Genomic DNA, 17500 nt, shown 5'->3' on the forward strand with positions numbered 1-17500 from the left:
GAGAATTTTGGAGAGAAGAATTACGTTGTCCATTTTACTGTCCATCCATACAATCGTCGCAAATGGTAACTTGAGCACACATTTGCTATCGTAACTACAGAGGAAAGTACATTATTGACTTTTCAAACAAGCAGTCTACAGGTTTTCTACCACTGTTAGTTATTTCTCTGTGGAAATGGACTATGGGCGCTTTGCATTTTAGCGAGAGAAAGCAAGACCTTTTAGATTGTTTTAGATGTCCCAGTGCGCAATTTGCGTCCCAGTATGGCGGATTTGTACCATGTGATCACTATCCTGCAAAGGGCCCATGACTGTGTGATTGTGTCACTGAAGGGAGCTAGTCACTGACGACTTCGAGTTATATCCCATAATACACTGCCTACACTCTTAGACAAAGTAAAATGAAAAATTAGTACCCCCTGCCCCCAAAATCAATAGGGAGCTTTAAAAACGGCGACGGCATCGAGAACGTCACAAATTTGCTTATTTGGGGGGCAAAAACATTTGCTTTGCACGCTCTAAACATGCGTTTATTATTTTTGTCCATTTCTTTGCCGTCGTCAGCAAAACAACAACGTGAAGTAAGGCCTGGCCAAACGCTTGCAACATTTCAACGCAACATCCGCAAACATCGTTGCATGATGTTGCGACATGTGTCGAAGGAACTGGCCAAACACACGCAACATATCGCAACAGGGTGACCGAACGTACGCCACATGTTGCGCCCAACAGTGTTGCAAGATGTTGCGTTGAAATTTTGCGAGCGTTTGATCTGGCCTTTATGGAGGACGTCAGCACCTGGAGATAAATTTTCATTTTCTCCCCTATATTAATCGTGACTCGTATTGGTTTCATTTTTGAGGGACTGCTACACCATTGTCGTGTTAAAAAGTTTGGAATAGTAACGAAGTGATTACAATAATGGGAATTTATGTTGTGAGATGACGCTCTCGTCGCCGTCACCGTCGTCGTTGCTAGAAGCTCACTAACAATGAATCCGCGCGAAAGTTGAAGCCCGCCATTTTTTCATCATTGAAACCGGGGGAAGGGGTGATCTTCGTTTTCCTTTTGAAATGTCCAAGATTGTCTTCAGGTCTTAAACGTTACAAACCAGTGGAAATCACTCATTACAAGGTCACTTGTCAACACCTTTATTGCGGTGAAAGTAACTTGACGACTGACCAGATCATGCTCGTCACAGCCTGACGAGGAGTTAAGAATTTGTATTTTAGAGACACTTGCACGTTAAATGACGGTTTGTGACAATGTTTAGACGATTTATGGTTAATTTTGCATGGTTTGACACGGTTTTCTTCGGTTTCAGCCTTCAGTATAGAATAGACTGAGAGACAAGTTGAAGCTGTTTTTTTTTTTCATCATTGAAATAATAATTGAGGGGAGGGGTGGTGTTCATTTTCCATTTGAAATATCGAAGATTGTACTTTTCCTTGCGCCTGTTCCAAGCAACTAGTACACTTATCAAAGCCCCAGGGAGGACCCCTGGACATGGGGTTGGCATCTCCTCCTCCTTTCTTCTCCTTTGGGAATTTGACGTATAATCCTGGCCACAGGGTGGCGATGTTTGAATTTTTTTGTCAGGGGAATGGGACCGAAGCACATGTACTAATTTGTGCGACAGTCTTGAAAGCAGCTGTTTCAGCTGTTTTGAATGGATGGAACAAAACTGTTAATATCTAAATTCGTTCCGTTAATAGCCAGGGATGGTTTACCATGACAAAGTAATAATATTGTAATTGGATCTCGGCAACTTGAAATACTAGGTTTGCCTCAGAATACACATAACATTGAAGGAAATAACAAAATGTGACATCTTTTCATCAATGATGAAATGCACAAGAATGAAGATACTGAAAGGAACATTATTTTCCCATGCATAGTGGCGACATTTGATCTGATTTCACTCATTTTTTGGGCTCTTGGGGGGGATTTTGTCCAAAAGTAAAATGCGCCACATATGCCTGGGTTACCCCCCCCCCCCCCCCCTTCCTTTGGGCTTAACATTGTTGGGATGCTTAAGTGGTGAAAGTAATATGGATTATGTATATGAAAGCCATAAAATCGATGCTGCCCATCACAAACTGTACCAATGTTGATACTACGACTGGCTTTTTAAAATTCTATTTTCTTTGCGCTTATTCCGGAAGTCGGTTCAGGGATTACACCTGTACAAGCCCGGAAATGATGCCAGCCCCCAAATAATCGCTGGACAGGAAAAAATCAAAAATAGGACCACAAATGATCTCTAGACCGGACGGGTCTAAAGTACAGGTCACTCATTACAAAACGTATAGTAAAGCTCGACTTGAACTTCATTAAGATATTTAGGCCTAAGGTCAGCCATTTTGAAGGTTTTGGGTTGCTTTAGTATAGGTAAAACAATGACCTATGAAAAGTGTCACTGACCTTTACTTTAGCCCCACCGGCTCAGACTCAGTAGTAAATAAGAATGGAATGAAGTCAAGAATGTGGACAGTGGATTTAGATTGTATATACTTCAATTTTTTTCTTATAATGCATCAGTCATGTCAGTTCTCGTGGAGTCCACTCCATTCCTGATTTTTTTGCGGAATCATTTCTTAGGATTATCACTTCCGATCCAGGGATCATTTTTGATCGTGTACAGACCTTATTCATTGAGTTGGATCTTTAAAAGGTGGCATTTTCCTAGGAGTAGGTTTCCTTCAGTAATTAGTTGCTTGCTGATTAGTCAAAAATACAGACTAAGGAAATTGCCAACACAGCCCAATAGTAGTAGTAGTAGTAGTAGTAGTAGTAGTAGTAGTAGTAGTAGTAGTAGTAGTAGTAGTAGTAGTAGTAGTAGTAGTAGTAGTAGTAGTAGTAGTACTAGTAGTGGTAGTGGTAGTGGTAGTGGTAGTGGTAGTGGTAGTGGTAGTGGTAGTGGTAGTGGTAGTGGTAGTGGTAGTGGTAGTGGTAGTAGTAGTAGTAGTGAAGACCAGTGAACTTTATTTTAAAATCAGATTTAGAGTAGGATATAAAATAATGCTCGTATCTCCGAGCAAATAAGAATTAGATAAGATATAGTGATTTTAATATTAAATAGTTAAAATTGATAAAGAAGAGATGAGGTAAGTACAATTTAAATAAGAACGACATTGTGAAAATTAGGGGTTGTTCATAAGAGAAACGTGTAAGGTTTGATATTATTCCTGAAGTCTTGCAGTGAATGTTATATATGCAGGTGCGGTGCCATGGAGCGATTTGTATGCTGTATCCGTCTTGTTTCTAAACTTGTCATACTCAACTTCCTTGGCAAAGTCTCATATGTGTTGTGGTTGTCATCTAAAATAATGCGTTAAGCTTGCTTGTCGATTGACTCTAGTGGTAGTGGCCCGGGGGGCCCCCCCCCCCCCCCCCCCCCCCCTCTACTTTGGCAAAAAGTATATATTCTGGTAAAAATTGAGGCTAAAATTTTTTCTGGGTTCACACACTCAAAAATACCGCACCCTGTATCCTTCTTGTTTCTAAACTTATCATACTCAACTTCCTTGGCAAAGTCTCACATGTGTTGTGGTTGTCATCTAAAATAATGCGTTAAGCTTGCTTGTTGATTGACTCTAGTTTATCCGAATTTTTAACTCCGCAAAAATGCCATACACCACTACAATACAGAAAGTAGAGCATAGTAAAAGCCTTATACAACCGTATTTTTATACTGCTACATACAATATTTCTAAAACGCTTGATGACCTTAAGTTGATTATTGGCACAATCACTAATATCCGAGACGTGCCTTTTAAACTTCAGTTCGTTATCTAAGTCAAATCCTAGTATTTTCTTTCTTTATCTGGACATCACCAATTTTAAAAGGGGAAGCATGACGGATAAATAAGAGAATAAAGGGTTCTGTTTTTTCCTAAAGTCTGCATTTTTCATTTCCTAAAGGGAAACAATAGTGCGTGCTTCTTTTTTAAGCCATACTTAATGGCGGGGCGACTGATTTGAAAACCCTGCAAACTTCAAAAGAGGAGGTTATTGTTTGATTTTATTTTCGTTGCCAATTTCACGTGACTTCCTGTCTCAAACTGGAACGCCAAACAATCGACTGTCGCTTAAACGTTTGCCATGTTTTCTAACCACTTCCCTCTCCATTAACTATGATTAAGTTGACAGATTTTTGCCGACAAACCTCCCCGTACTAACTCTGTTAAAGGGGCCATATTATGGTATTTTTGGGTGTATCAGGAAAAATAACGGTTAATCGTGAATTTTAAACTTGTCCATAGTACACTGTAATGACTGAAGAACATTTCTAGCCAGATACTAAGGAGTAGCACTGGTGTGCGCTGTTAGTGTAGACATTTGGTTCCTGAACAAATTTCCGTCATAGAAAATTCGCGACAAAGTAGTGCCGTTTTTGCTGTTATTCTTGTGGCCAAAACTGGTCTTTCGTCACTCGTTCTGGCCAAAAGAACGGTGTAATGTAAATAAGAGAGTACTAACTAAAGATTTACATTTGCAGATTACTTAAGGCAAACTCTAATAAAGTATATGGTCTCTATGCAATAAGCGCATTCCAAATTTCTTCATATTCATAGTATAAAAGTCTGTTTTTTTTTAGGATTTTCTTGCTACTGCATATCAAAAAACAACCAAGTTTTCTCTCCGATCTTCTTCTCATGATGTTCGCGGAAATTACATTCAATCCCTCAATAAACGTAGAACAACCAGTTATGGTCTTATTTCTCTTTCTTACTTCAGTATCAGCCAAGTTATTGAATGCGCTACCTTCTTTTATCCGTACTGACTGAGTTAACAGGTCTTAAAATGAGAATCCTGGCCGCATTTTTTCATAGCTGCTTTTTTTAAAAAATGACCGTTTCTTAAATATTCCATATCTCATAATTATTTATCCGTATGGGCCTATGTATTTTAGCCGTAAATGTAATGTCCGGGAGATATTAACTCTTGTTTTACTCTGAAATTCGAGATGAAAGAAAGTTTAGGCCTATGTGTATGTTGCCTTTAGCAAGGCGCATGCGTACACTTTGTATTGCGCGACTCCAGTGCTTACCATATGAGAGATAAAATGACTTTTACCTTGAATATTTAGGCGATCGAAATGTTATGTTAAATTGTAATGACAAGGGAGGTCTGGAGTTGTGAGTAGGCGTGGGATTTGTCACATATGGTTTAGGGGCCGACATATCTCTCCCTCAATCCGTACCGGGAGGCAAGGTCGGTAGCAGAAAGCAGCGAAGGGCCAACTGCGTCCAAAAGCGATCGCACGGGCCGAAATCCCGGGATGACTCGTTTGGTACGACGCTCCAGCGCCACGTCTGGAGGTACTGCTCTTTTCTCTCTTGTTTAAGCATTCCGTCAGCGCATGCGCAACCAAAAAAAACAAGATGCTGGGTTTTATTTTTTACTTCTTAGAAAGAATTGACATTTCAGCTGATTGTATAGGCATAAACGTAGATGTAAGAATCTTGCGTGTCTGGTGCTCTGGAGACAGAGGTGAGAGATGGTTTTGTGCAGACTGGGACGCCTACAATCAGCTTTGTTGTAAACATGGCGGTTCACGAGTGAAGTTTTCTCTCTGGCCTTTCTGTGCACGAATTCCAGGACCTACCGATCTAATTTGGGCACGTTTTGAAAGCTAAAAACTTCAATCGATGCTGTATTTTGATGGTAGGACTGGGTGGCCCGACACTTAAAAAAAAAGTATGAAATGACAAGCGTGGGTTTTCCCTAGTGGTAGAATGGCAGAATTACCCAGAATTCTTTTGGGCATGAACGAGGCAACTTGAGAAGCACGAGACTGGCCCTCATCAAATGGCTGAAGCGCGAACGGAGGAAAAAGGGAGAAGAACATTTCTAGCCAGATACTAAGAAGTAGCCCTGGCCTGCGCTGTTAATGTAGACGTTTGGTTCCTGAAAAAGTTTTCCTCATAGAAAATTCGCGACAAAATAGTGCTTTCTTATACAGCCAATCAGAATGGCGTACAGCTCTTTCACGTGTGGAAGTATAACCAATCAACGATAGCGTAAAGGCCTTTCCAAGCCAATCATTCATGCATCTCGTGCAAATCGTCCTTTCTTATCAAATTAAATTAAAGTGCACCTAACCCCAAAATATTTTTTTCGCTAAAATGAATCTTTGCAACTGTTCGAAACGCATTGCGGCCATTTTTTTCATTTTTCTAACAAATCCTGGCATTTTATAGGCTTCGAAAGTTGCGAAAATCCAAGCATCTTTTGTTCACGACCGAGTCAGAAGGGGAGTGGGTCTATTCCTGATTTGACGTCACAAGCTGATTTACATTGCATTAACTCTTTGTAAATATGCATGCAAAGTAGATTGTGACGTCAAACCAGGAATAGACCCACTCCCCTTCTGACTCGGTCGTGAACAAAAGATGCTTGGATTTTCGCAACTTTCGAAGCCTATAAAATGCCACGATTTGTTACAAAAATGAAAAAATGGCCGCAATGCGTTTCGAACAGTTGCAAAGATTCATTTTAGCAAAAAAAATATTTTGGGGTTAGGTGCACTTTAAGTTTGCATTTGCTTCTATTGTTAGTGAGTTTTTGTTTCTAATTTGCGTTCAGAAAACTATTTAAATGAAAATTTTCGTCTTATGTGTAATAAACAGCTAACGACATACAAAGTGCTTTGTACGGAGTTGTATTCACTCGTTGTTTGTGTCAAAAACTCCGTACGCCCCAGTTTCTATGAAAGTGCGGTATGTAAGTCCATATGCCATTTAAGCCTCCGGCTTTGGCTGCTCTCATGGATTTCTCAGAGTCTGATATGTAACAATAAAGGAATAAACAATAAACAATATGACGTAAACCATCCGTACGATTTCAATTTACACTCGCGTGGGCGAGTGGCAGAGCTCTAACTTCCAACCCTGCAAACCCGACTCTCTGTAATGAAGATATATGCATCCATCACACCACTTGCACAGTTTGCGATTAACCAAAGCTCCTTTATTGTTCAATGAAATGCATCAGCAAGTCAAACGGAACACGCTACGCTAAAGTAAATAAGTACCAAATCTTGATCACCAGTATTGTGAACTGAATGCCAGAACCTTGGGGCAACTGTAATACAGCATCCCTTCTCTAAAGCCAGTTCGTGGTCTTCACCGCACGGCTCCTCATTCTGCCCGACGATAAGCTTTCCTTGGCCATTCAAACAAAAGAAGGTCTCGTACTTCCATGCGTGGACATGCCTTTCCACAGATGATCCCGAAGGTATCACAGCTTGAGAAAATCCCGTCACATTAGGTACCAGCGATGAATCGTAGAGCACCCTCTTCCTTATAGGCGAGTCGGTGGGACCGTATGATAAAGTCACCTCCGGTTGTTCCTCAAGTTTGCGGCTTTATAATCGACGGTATTTTATTTCCCATACAACGCCTTATAACGCGTCAGCTGACGCGTTTAAATTCTCAACGGCTGCCTGTAACCCAATACCGCTTGCACTCAAAGGTCATCTTCCCACTAGTTAATTAACGAGTCCGAATGGGCTTTGAGTCAATAGCCCATGAGGCCGAAGGCCGAATGGGCTGTTGACTCATAGGCCATGAGGGCGAGAGGAATAATTGTTTTAGTAAAATCCAACTAGTTGGTCAAAAGAATATCGAAACAAAACATCTTTTGCTAGTTAAAGCTAGACTTTAATTGTTGTTTTGGTTTTCAAAGCCGGCGCTTTTCGCTACTAGTGGGCTATAACAAATAGCCTACTAGTAGCTCAACCAATCAGAACGCAGCATTGATAATAGACCACTAGTTGGATTTTACTAATAATTATTACACGCTCTCTAGTGACGCGAACAACTTGGACCACCTAAAGCCTCATTTACACGAGCAATTTTTCCTTGACAAGTCCACTTGTCAAGGAAAGCTTGCCGACTGTAGACACTAGCAAGTTTTCCTTGACAAGTCTTTCCTTGACAAGTTTTCCTTGGTAGTGTAAATGAAAAATATGACAAGTTTTCCTTGACAAGTGCACTTGACAAGTAATATCCTTGTCACATTTTCCTTGCTGTCCGTCTACACGAGCAAATTTCTGACTTGACAAGTTTTCCTTGTCAAGGAAAAGCTATCACGCCAGATTTTCCTTGACAAGGAAAATTTGTCCACTATTCCCCATCTACACGAGCAATTTTTCCTTGTCAAGGCAAACTTGTTAAGGAAAAATTGCTCGGGTAAATGGGGCTGTAATGGATTGCCCATGATTAAACCTCGCTCTCAGGGTCTCTCTTCTTTTCTTCCCATAAAGCGAGAAAGCCTGGGAATGAGGAGATTGTTTTGATTGTTGATTGTCAGTCAATTTGTGATAAGACTGGTTAGGACAGATTGTAAGTTTGTGGTTGGAAAATTTGAAGGATAGGAAAACACGTTTAACTAATTTCATTGTGGAAAATAACTACGTAAGTACCACCAACCAGAGTAATTTCGTTTTACGATAGGACTGAGGAAGTTATATCATCGGTCGACATTTTGTATCGATCCAGGCAAACTCTCTCACCATAAAGTTACAGAATTCGATCGCCAAGCTATAAAGTTACTTTCAGTTACGCGGAGTTATAAGGATAAACCGTCTACATATTAAACATAATGTGCATAATCATTTTATCCTGAGACTTGATAATGTAATAATCACGTCAAATCGCAATTGCAGAGTCAGTTTGTTTACGTTTACGAAGCCATTGCTTGACCTGACGGCATTTGGCATCCATTTGGAGCAACAGTGGTAAGTTGCTCATTGATACTCATTTGTTAATGGACACAAAACAACTAATTTATGCGTAATCAACCAGTTGTGATCATTTTTTACTCGCTTCCTGTTATTTCCTCCCAGTACTTCTGGGTATGCCACAGTCAATCAGTTGTGAGTGATGCTAGTAATATTTATGTTAGGCCACCTTTGTACTGAGTACATGTCTAACAAAACAGGTGTTATGTCCAATCTTAAAACTTCGACCCAAAAAGTTGTTTTCGGACCCTGCATGTAATCCCTCGAGGCACTGTTGTAAGTCGGCAGAATTCCAATCAAACTTCACCTTACAGTTAAGTCTCTTTTAATTTTTACATTCTATGTCATTGCCAGTGGCTTGTGGCTTGCATGTGATTTCAAAACGAAAGACACATGAAGTCAAACTCCACAACATACTGTACACGAGTTATTAATATGTCATCCCTTACAGACAACAATTAGTTATTTCATAACATCAACATTAACAACACCTGTTTCAAACTGTTGCTTGAACAATAAGCTTACATGTACCTGAAAACAACAGAATGTGGTCATAGAAGACCAAGCAGCTGTATTAAAAATCTCTTGCAAGCTTACTGAATTTCCTCTAGCTGCAGTAGTTGAGGTTGCTCTGGTGCTATGTGGATAAAACTGCATTGTGTCTATTCCAGCAGCATCCAGTTAAATCTTAACCTATCTCCTTAGAGTATCCCTTGTGATTCTCTTGTACATAATGCTTGACAAAACCGATGAGTAAATATGACTTGGTACATCCTTTGAGTTCGGTGCAAATACTCTTTGAGGTGTGTAAAAACACAGTTTCAGTTAAGGACATACCGTTACGTAATATTTAAACTGTTTTTGACGATTAAATAAAACAACATTTTAATTTTTTTTTACATTTACAAGATATGACTGTTTCGACAGTACTTATGCCATCTTCAGTTGTGATGAGTTGTTACAATTTGAATTTAAACCTGCAGTGTATTCATAAGAAAAATACAATGCCTTTGGATGAATTGATACATTATTCTCATACGCAAAACAAATTAAATGGATTTTTTTAAATAGCTAAGATACTTAGATACTTATCATCCCGACAAAGCCGTTAAAAATGAAGAAGAAAAAGTTTGTTGTAATTTAAAACTGAATAACCAATGAGACTAAACTGAAAGAGAAAATGTTGTAGTTGTTGGTTGTTTTTACTGCATACCAGGGCTCGACATTAACAGCTGCCTGCTTGCCCGGGGCAACTAAAAATTTCATTGGGGCAACTAAGTTTCAGATCCTAGTTGCCCGATCGGGCAACTGAAAATTTTTGTGACAGTTGTAGGTTAACATGAAAAACTCAGATACTTTAAGTACCTTATAGGGAGAAAAACTCAAAGTTAAACAGCTTCTCTGAGTAGCAAATTGCTTCAAATTGCTGATAACAACTTTTATTCTCAGAGTAATATCAGCAGAGTAAATTTGGTTTCCTATTAAAAAGAAAAAAAGGGAAGTAGAACGTTTTGTTCCCCTTTTTGCAACCTGTAACAGTGAACCGGACGTGTTGCAAGACAGGCTTGATTCGTGGGTAGCTTTGCGGCAATGTCGAGAAACAAGTTGCACTTTTTTGTTGCCTGTTTTACCGTAGATTTGGTTTCTCAAGGAACAAGACTAGCCAATTTTACAATATGTATAAATAAAATGAAAACAAAAAGTTTCGATATCTATTCTGAGGAAATTAAAAGGGATGAGGTGGTGGATATCCCTTACAAAAGTACTTTCGTGTGACTTTCTCAAGCTCGCTCTTTTTTCTTTCCCGTGTTAACTGAAGTGTGAAAAAATTGTCTAGCCAAATTGTCTAGAGAAACTGTCCCATAGGTCAGTTTGTGTTAGCACCTTCAAAATGTGAGATTTTGTGCATTTTTTAGTTTAAAATACTGTTTAATAGTTTATTCTATCGCTTGAATATCGCTTTTGCAGATAAAGCTTTATTTCATTTGCTTGTACCGAATGTTTTGGGCAACTAAAATTCTTCCCCGGGCAACTAGATTGTAAGGCTTTGTTGCCCGAAGGACAACTGACTTAAAAAGTTAATGTCGACCCCTGCATACACTGTATCAGGATATTCACTTTAGAATATACTTAACAACATTTCAAGAGAATGGGTGATATTTTCCACTACGACTATCCACTTCAGAATGAGATACTTAGAACACTACCAGGGAATGGGTGCTAATAATTTTACAACACGTGTACAGTTACTGTACATATATCTCTTAAGAGCTGCAGCTGTAATCCGCAGTTATGACACTCTGTTTGCATTGTGATGTGTGTGAATAGAAGTATTCTATTCAGAGACTAATTTTGATAGACAAGTGTAATAACTTCATTAAATCACCATTGCAGAGTTCTTTCCTTTGACGAACCCACTGCTTGAGCTCACACAAAAGAGCATCTGTTTGGACTAACAGTGGTAAGGTGCTCATCATTACTTATTGATAAAGCTTTATTGTATACAATGTATTAAAATGTATGACCCACGCAATGCAAACAAGCTCTGATTATGTATAACTTGTGCTATATGTTATGTTGTTTGGGGGTTACAGTGGAAACAATCACTTCCATTCTTCACTTGTGATCCATATACATGTATGATTCAATTTTCCCTGTTGGATGAATGAAGAATTGAAAGTAAGAAGTGCCTAGGGTTTGAGGCTTAAATTGAGGCAAATCTGCAAGTGTACAATGTAGATTCTAGAAATCATTATGCATCCACTTATTGGCATACATTGTATGAATAGCATGTATTCTTGTATTCCTCATTCTTCAAAGGATGCATGCAGCTACAAAAATGCAATAGTGCGTGTATAGCAGTATTGTTGTTTAATTCATTTGAGTCTAACGTTTCCGAACTCGGAATGGTATCTCCTGGCATTTTTCATTTGAGATAACTCGACTGCATTTCATCCCATTCGTGTAAATGCCTGCCTTCAGCTGTTTAATTTTGTCAGGGATTGTATGAGAAATAATGGGAAGCTTTGTGCTTTTTATGCTGCTACTGAAACTCTACTGGTCAACAACCTCAGGCTGGTTCTGAACAAAAAACTCACGAATCATGACTTTTGGCTTTTTCTAAGACTCAGAAATGGTTTTCTTGGTGACAAAATGAACCTTTCCTGTGACTTATTGCACATTTGACAACCGGCAATATGTAGTTATTCGTAAATGGGCCTTTTTTGTTTTCTTGATTATCGCTTCTGCTAATAAATAAGAGTAAATATAAACAAGGTTTGGTCTTATTCAAAGCATGCCAATGTGAATATGATATCTTCCGAGTTAATTCACTGTTCGTAATACATGTACTTTGCTTAAAAAATGTCCTTTAAAGGCTCCAAACTTTGAACATAAAATCACTCTGCACACGGAGAAATGAAAAAGAAAGCTTTTATTCCGATGTATTCAATAGATTGTGAGAAATACCAATCAACGGATTACCTTGCTCTCTAAGTCTCATAATCGGCCTTATTCCAAAAGGAACATGATGCATTACTCTTGAAAATTACACACTCCAAGTCAGCACTTAATCCTTTCAATGAACTCCACTATCTTTCGAACCTTGCTCATTTAAAATGAATCCGTAAAAAGATTGTCATCCTCCGCCATCTTGGACAACTCGTACGAGATGGGACTGGAAACTAGTGAGTCCTTTTTCGTTTTGGTCAGCAGTCAGCGGTAACTAGTCCAGGCAGGTTTTGCGCGGTTGTATTCAAACGTTTCATATACTATCACGCTTTTGTGGTGACGATTTTTTGGTTAGTTTTACTCTTTAAATGCTGATCCACGCAAGGAAATACTCACAACAACTCAAGTTAAAAGGTAAGCGTTGTTGTTGTGCGAATAACATTTGATTTGATGCCTTATTGTCGTCAAAATGAGGAACGATTTACATGCATGTAGAATTCACATTTTCACACCTTCGAGTCAATTTGTGAAGTTAGGAGACTCAATTTGGCTTAAATGCTATAGCCCTGTAAAAAAGAATTGGTAAACCTTTACAAAAATAATGAAGTTAGATCAAATGGTGAAGCAAATGATTTGGAAAAAAAAGTTCTCATTACGGCAAGTTACATGTTTACGATTCACAATTGATTCCTTGTCGTAAAAATGCTAATTTCTGTCACTTAATCAATACGGAAAATGCCTGAGAAAGCTATTATGGACGTTTGCAAGTAGAGACCCAAATTCATGAGTCTACTCTTCAGACACTTTAATTGTAATAAAAATGATCAGTGATTTAAAGGAATCACTACATACATCATTGAAGTGTATGTACTGTATTTTTTTTAGCTGCCATGAAAGAGTATAAAGAGACAGCAAGGAAATAAGATCCTTTACAGCAGACAAAAATGCTTAGCAGCCAATTCTGCCTCCTCAACCAGTTATGGTTTGATGTATTTGGGGATCTCTCCTTGCAGACAAGTTTGTTATAGTTCAGTGGTTTATCTGAAATGTTTTAAAGCTTTTTTTTTGTTTTTAAATTTAAAACAAAAACTCAATCCAAAGATTTTGGTATGAATTAAATGTTTAGGTTCATGCAATAAAAAAATGTAACTGCTTTGAAATCTGTAGTCTATTTTTTTTGTCTGTGAGCTATGGTAATAACTGTTAATAGCTTGACTACAATGGATTTTTTGTAGTTTCCAGCACATTTCTGATTTGCTGGAATATTATTTTACAGGAGTGGGATATTATAACCTTGTTTCTTGGGTTCCATGTGTGCATTAGTACTTCTATTTCTCAGTGACTTCAAGCTATTTTTTTGATTTTTCTGACCTCGTTCAAATGCAAGCATTAGGCATGAGATGTGTAATTCCTATTTCAATACTATTCCTTTAATGTTTAGAGGCTAGTCAAAGCCTATTTACATCCTATAGTATTTCTATGTAAGTGCTATGTACATGCAATTTTTGCTATGGACCGTCAATTTCAGTTAGGTAGATTCTATTTACACTATATGTAAATGCTATGAAACAGTTGTGTTTGTCCTATTACCATGTTTTTTTTACAGCTATGTAGAGGCTATTTGTAGCCTATTTGCACCCTATGTAATCACTTTGTAAGCATTGTATGTAACTATGTATACACTATATGTATGTGTTGTGTATTTACTGTTTTGAATCTATGTAGAAACTATGTTGAAACTATTTTTATTTTTGGACACAAAAAACCCGAAACATAGCCTTTACATATGCTACGTTAAACTTCCATTTGACTAGCTAAAACATAGCACATATGACCCTGATTCAAGTGTTTTCACAATGATTAATTCATTGTAAAATTTTTTGACAAGATCACTATTGCAAGATTGTTTCCTTGGATCCTGCAATAGTTATACATGTAGAATTGTTATTTATTAGTAAAATTTATATGATATTCTTGAATGCTACAGCATTTTTGTACATTATTTTTATTTCACATAATTTTAAAACGAAGAGTATGGTTTCAGATTAGAATGAAAATAAATTTCTGTCTGTCTATTGTATTCCTCCATGTTATACAAAGGTATACAAAATGTATACCCTGATGCCAACAACACTGACAAAGGCCTCAGTCCTGCAATAAGTATACTTTGTGTATATGTATACAAAATGTATACAAAATGTATACATATACATATGTGTTTTCTGGTTACAAAATCTGCTAGTGTATTTATTGGTTTTTTTTGTGAGGTATACCTTTTGTATACTTCAAGTTGTTCCAAATTACTAATACAAAAAGTATACATCAAGTGTATACTAAAAGTATACATGTAGCATACCTCTAGTATACCCAGTGTAGTATACTTCAGGTACATACTGTGTATACTTAAAGTATAGTTTGTTTTGTTAAGGGTAAATAAATAAATAATTTAGAATTAGAACAGTTAAAGCAACCAAGCCTGTTCAAGTCTTGAGCAGAGCTTTGTGATATTCCATAAAAGGGTTTTTTTTTTATATCAAAATGTGCCATCAAAATTAAAAGAGTTTAGTATGGAGACGTTATGTTATGAATTCCAGCTTACATTAATTTTATTGTAAAGCAGAGGTTTCGCGTGTTCCAGAAATTTCAGTTCACTCATTTTCTTTCATAGATATTTTATTCTCAATGTAGACTTCCTCGAAGCTATTTTTGTTGTTTCTATTTTAAAGTAGCCGGGGGAAATCCCCTGCCCCGGCCCTTAATGACAGCCCCGTTGCAAGGGGCACAATTCCATTCTGCTTACGGTATTCCTGGCATTCATTTGAGCTGAATAGAGGTTCATTGTGTCACTTCAATGTTAAGGGAAGACCATGGTGGCTAAAATTATCTTCTACATTGTCAATTACTTTCTCACTGGTTGTTGATGCCATGATCACATACTCATAATAACAGCTGCACTAGTTAACAATGACCATAAATCGAGTGTCCAGTTGGGACTGGTTTATTTACAAATAATAGCAGCAGTTTCACTAGCAACTTTTGTGGCTTCCGTAATGGTGTTGACAAAAGATTCCACCTTACAAGAAGAGGTTCCTCTCCACTAACCAGAACATTCACTAATTAGCAAGTAGTTTAATGTGGGGAATATTGTGTGTGTGGATGGTGAGTTAGGGAAAAATCATAGACAAAAGTAAGGGTTAGTTTGTAAAATGAGCCAGAGGGGGAGAAATTCACAAAGCAAACTCTCAACCCCACAATAAGGTTAACAAATGAAACAAACTCTGTGTGAAATTAAAAACCTTAATTTCAGAAACCAAAACTTGTCCATGATTTTGGTGATGGTTTTTCTCCAGGGTTGCGACTTGTAGTTGCTCTCTTTTTCCTTTCTTGACTTGGCACGAGGGGGTTGGTTAGAGGTCCGGCGCTGGACTAGAAACCCCCTTGCTCTGTTGCACTTTACCCCTGAAGATTCGCAGCCATTTGCAAGCCTAATGGTGTTGCAGTCAGCTTATCTTTACCTTCGGAATAGTTGGATTTAACTCATCGAACCAGTGTTTCATATTCCATGGGATTTCTTAATTTTTTTTTTCATATATTTTTAAAGAACGAAGATCTTAGTGTAAAGATTTTTCACATTTATTATTCCTAATTAACTATTGCTAAATTTAATGGTTCCCATTTGGATTGGCTGCTCTTCTGGAATATTTTTGAAGCTGAAGTCGACAAATGTAGCGATTTGGCAGGTGTAACTAAATTCGCTTATCTTAAGGACCTTCTGGAACCGAAGATAAGAGCGTCAATCGATGGCCTTCCTTTCTCAAGTGAGGGCTATGAGCCAAAAGTATTTTGAAAAACAAGTACGGGATAACATCTGAAATAGTCAATGCTTACGTTCAGAATATCGTGGCGTTACCGAGTGTAAGTGGTTCTAACCCAGTGAAAATACACCAATATTATGACAACCTGTTGTTCAGTGTACAAGCGCTAGAAACCCTGGGCAGATTACAGGATGTTAATGGGTACGTAAGGATGTCGCTAGATAAGTTGGAAGGATTTAGGGGCGATTTAGTGCAAACAGACGATGAATGGCAAGATTGGAATTTTCCAAAATTCGTGACCGCCCTTTGGAAGTGGACCGAAAGAAATCCAGTTCCTGTCAAGTCGATTGACAAGAGCCAGGAAAGTCATCCTCCGAAAAGAACCACGCGTGACAAGAGAACGGGCGTTCCCTTGGGTGTGTTTATTGCGAAAACGCTGACCACAAGTCGTTCGAGTGCAGCAAGTTCACTGACCCAACTCAAAGGAGAAGGATCCTTATCCAGAAGCGCTTATGTTTTAATTGCACCAAACCCAATCACCGAGCGTTGGAGAGCAAAGAGCAGAAGAATGTGTTTGAATTGTAAGGGGGGGCTATCACCCTTCCATCTGTGATAGAGAAACTGTTGAGGCTTCTATGACGGCCGTGCAAGTAGGTGAAGGGCCAGTAGTTTTCCCTATTGTCATAGTGGAGGTTGCAGGGATCTGGTGTCGTGCATTATTGGACTCGGGGGCCGGAAGTTCCTCCGCGTCGGTGGCCTTACTCACAAAAATTGCTGCGAAACATCACCATTCCAGTGTTCAAAAGGTCGAGATGATGTTAGGCACAGTCAAGCGTATCATGGAAGTTTATCGGATCAAGATTAAGTCAGCAACAGGTGACTTTGAGATGGAAGCAGACATGACGAGAGTTGACAAACTGCAGCTGATGACGGTCGAAAACCCCTGTTACAAAAGTCTTTTAGAGAAACATCCACACCTTAAAGGAGTCATCATGGATGATACCTATCACAAACCCCGTCTACCAGTGCATCTTATCCTTGGAAATAGTGAGTGCCCTAGAATCAGCACCTCAGAGCCACAACGCGTTGGTAGGGAATGGGATCCAGTTGCAAGTTACACAAAGTTGGGCTGGACCATTACTTCACCTGGTCATGAGATAGACACCACCATTATGCTCCTCACTCAAACATCTAGCGCGGACTACAAAGAACTTTGTAGATTAGATGTTCTCGGGCTTGAAGATTCACCGAAAGCAGACCAGGGTGTAGTCTATGAGGAATTTAAGGAGCAATTGTGGCGCAGCAAGGAAGGATGGTATGAAACTGGGCTTCCGTGGATAGGAAATCACCCTTCTCTGCCAAGTAAGAAAGAAGGAAGCCTTCGCAGACTTGGGAGCCTTTTAAGGAAGCTAGATTCATCGAATTCAATCAGTGATTACCATGAAATCATTCAGGAGCAGTTTGAAACTGGAGTAGTCGAACATTC

The 17500-nt window shown here is 38.7% G+C and overlaps 2 protein-coding genes and 1 pseudogene across 4 annotated transcripts in view; all 3 read left to right on the forward strand.

Moving 5' to 3' along the window:
* LOC138024373 (tetratricopeptide repeat protein 28-like) overlaps positions 1–70 on the forward strand; it is a 24428-nt gene extending 24358 nt beyond the window's left edge. Inside the window, exon 4 of the mRNA XM_068871565.1 lies at positions 1–70. This exon is cut by the window's left edge and continues 1629 nt beyond it. The gene's annotated coding sequence lies outside the window, so the exon portion shown is untranslated.
* LOC138024364 (tetratricopeptide repeat protein 28-like) overlaps positions 1–17500 on the forward strand; it is a 245376-nt gene that overhangs the window by 213787 nt on the left and 14089 nt on the right. For 2 of the 3 annotated variants that reach the window (XM_068871534.1, XM_068871532.1), the window contains exon 3: positions 11144–11210. The gene's annotated coding sequence lies outside the window, so the exon portion shown is untranslated. Of the gene's footprint in view, positions 1–8314; positions 8424–8674; positions 8747–11143; positions 11211–17500 lie in introns of those variants that run through there. The other variant, XM_068871533.1, reaches the window with a different exon arrangement.
* LOC138024404 (putative hydroxypyruvate isomerase) overlaps positions 1–17500 on the forward strand; it is a 162083-nt pseudogene that overhangs the window by 66559 nt on the left and 78024 nt on the right.

Source organism: Montipora capricornis, chromosome 11, assembly GCF_036669925.1.
Source record: "Montipora capricornis isolate CH-2021 chromosome 11, ASM3666992v2, whole genome shotgun sequence".
Taxonomy (NCBI): Eukaryota; Metazoa; Cnidaria; class Anthozoa; order Scleractinia; family Acroporidae; genus Montipora; species Montipora capricornis.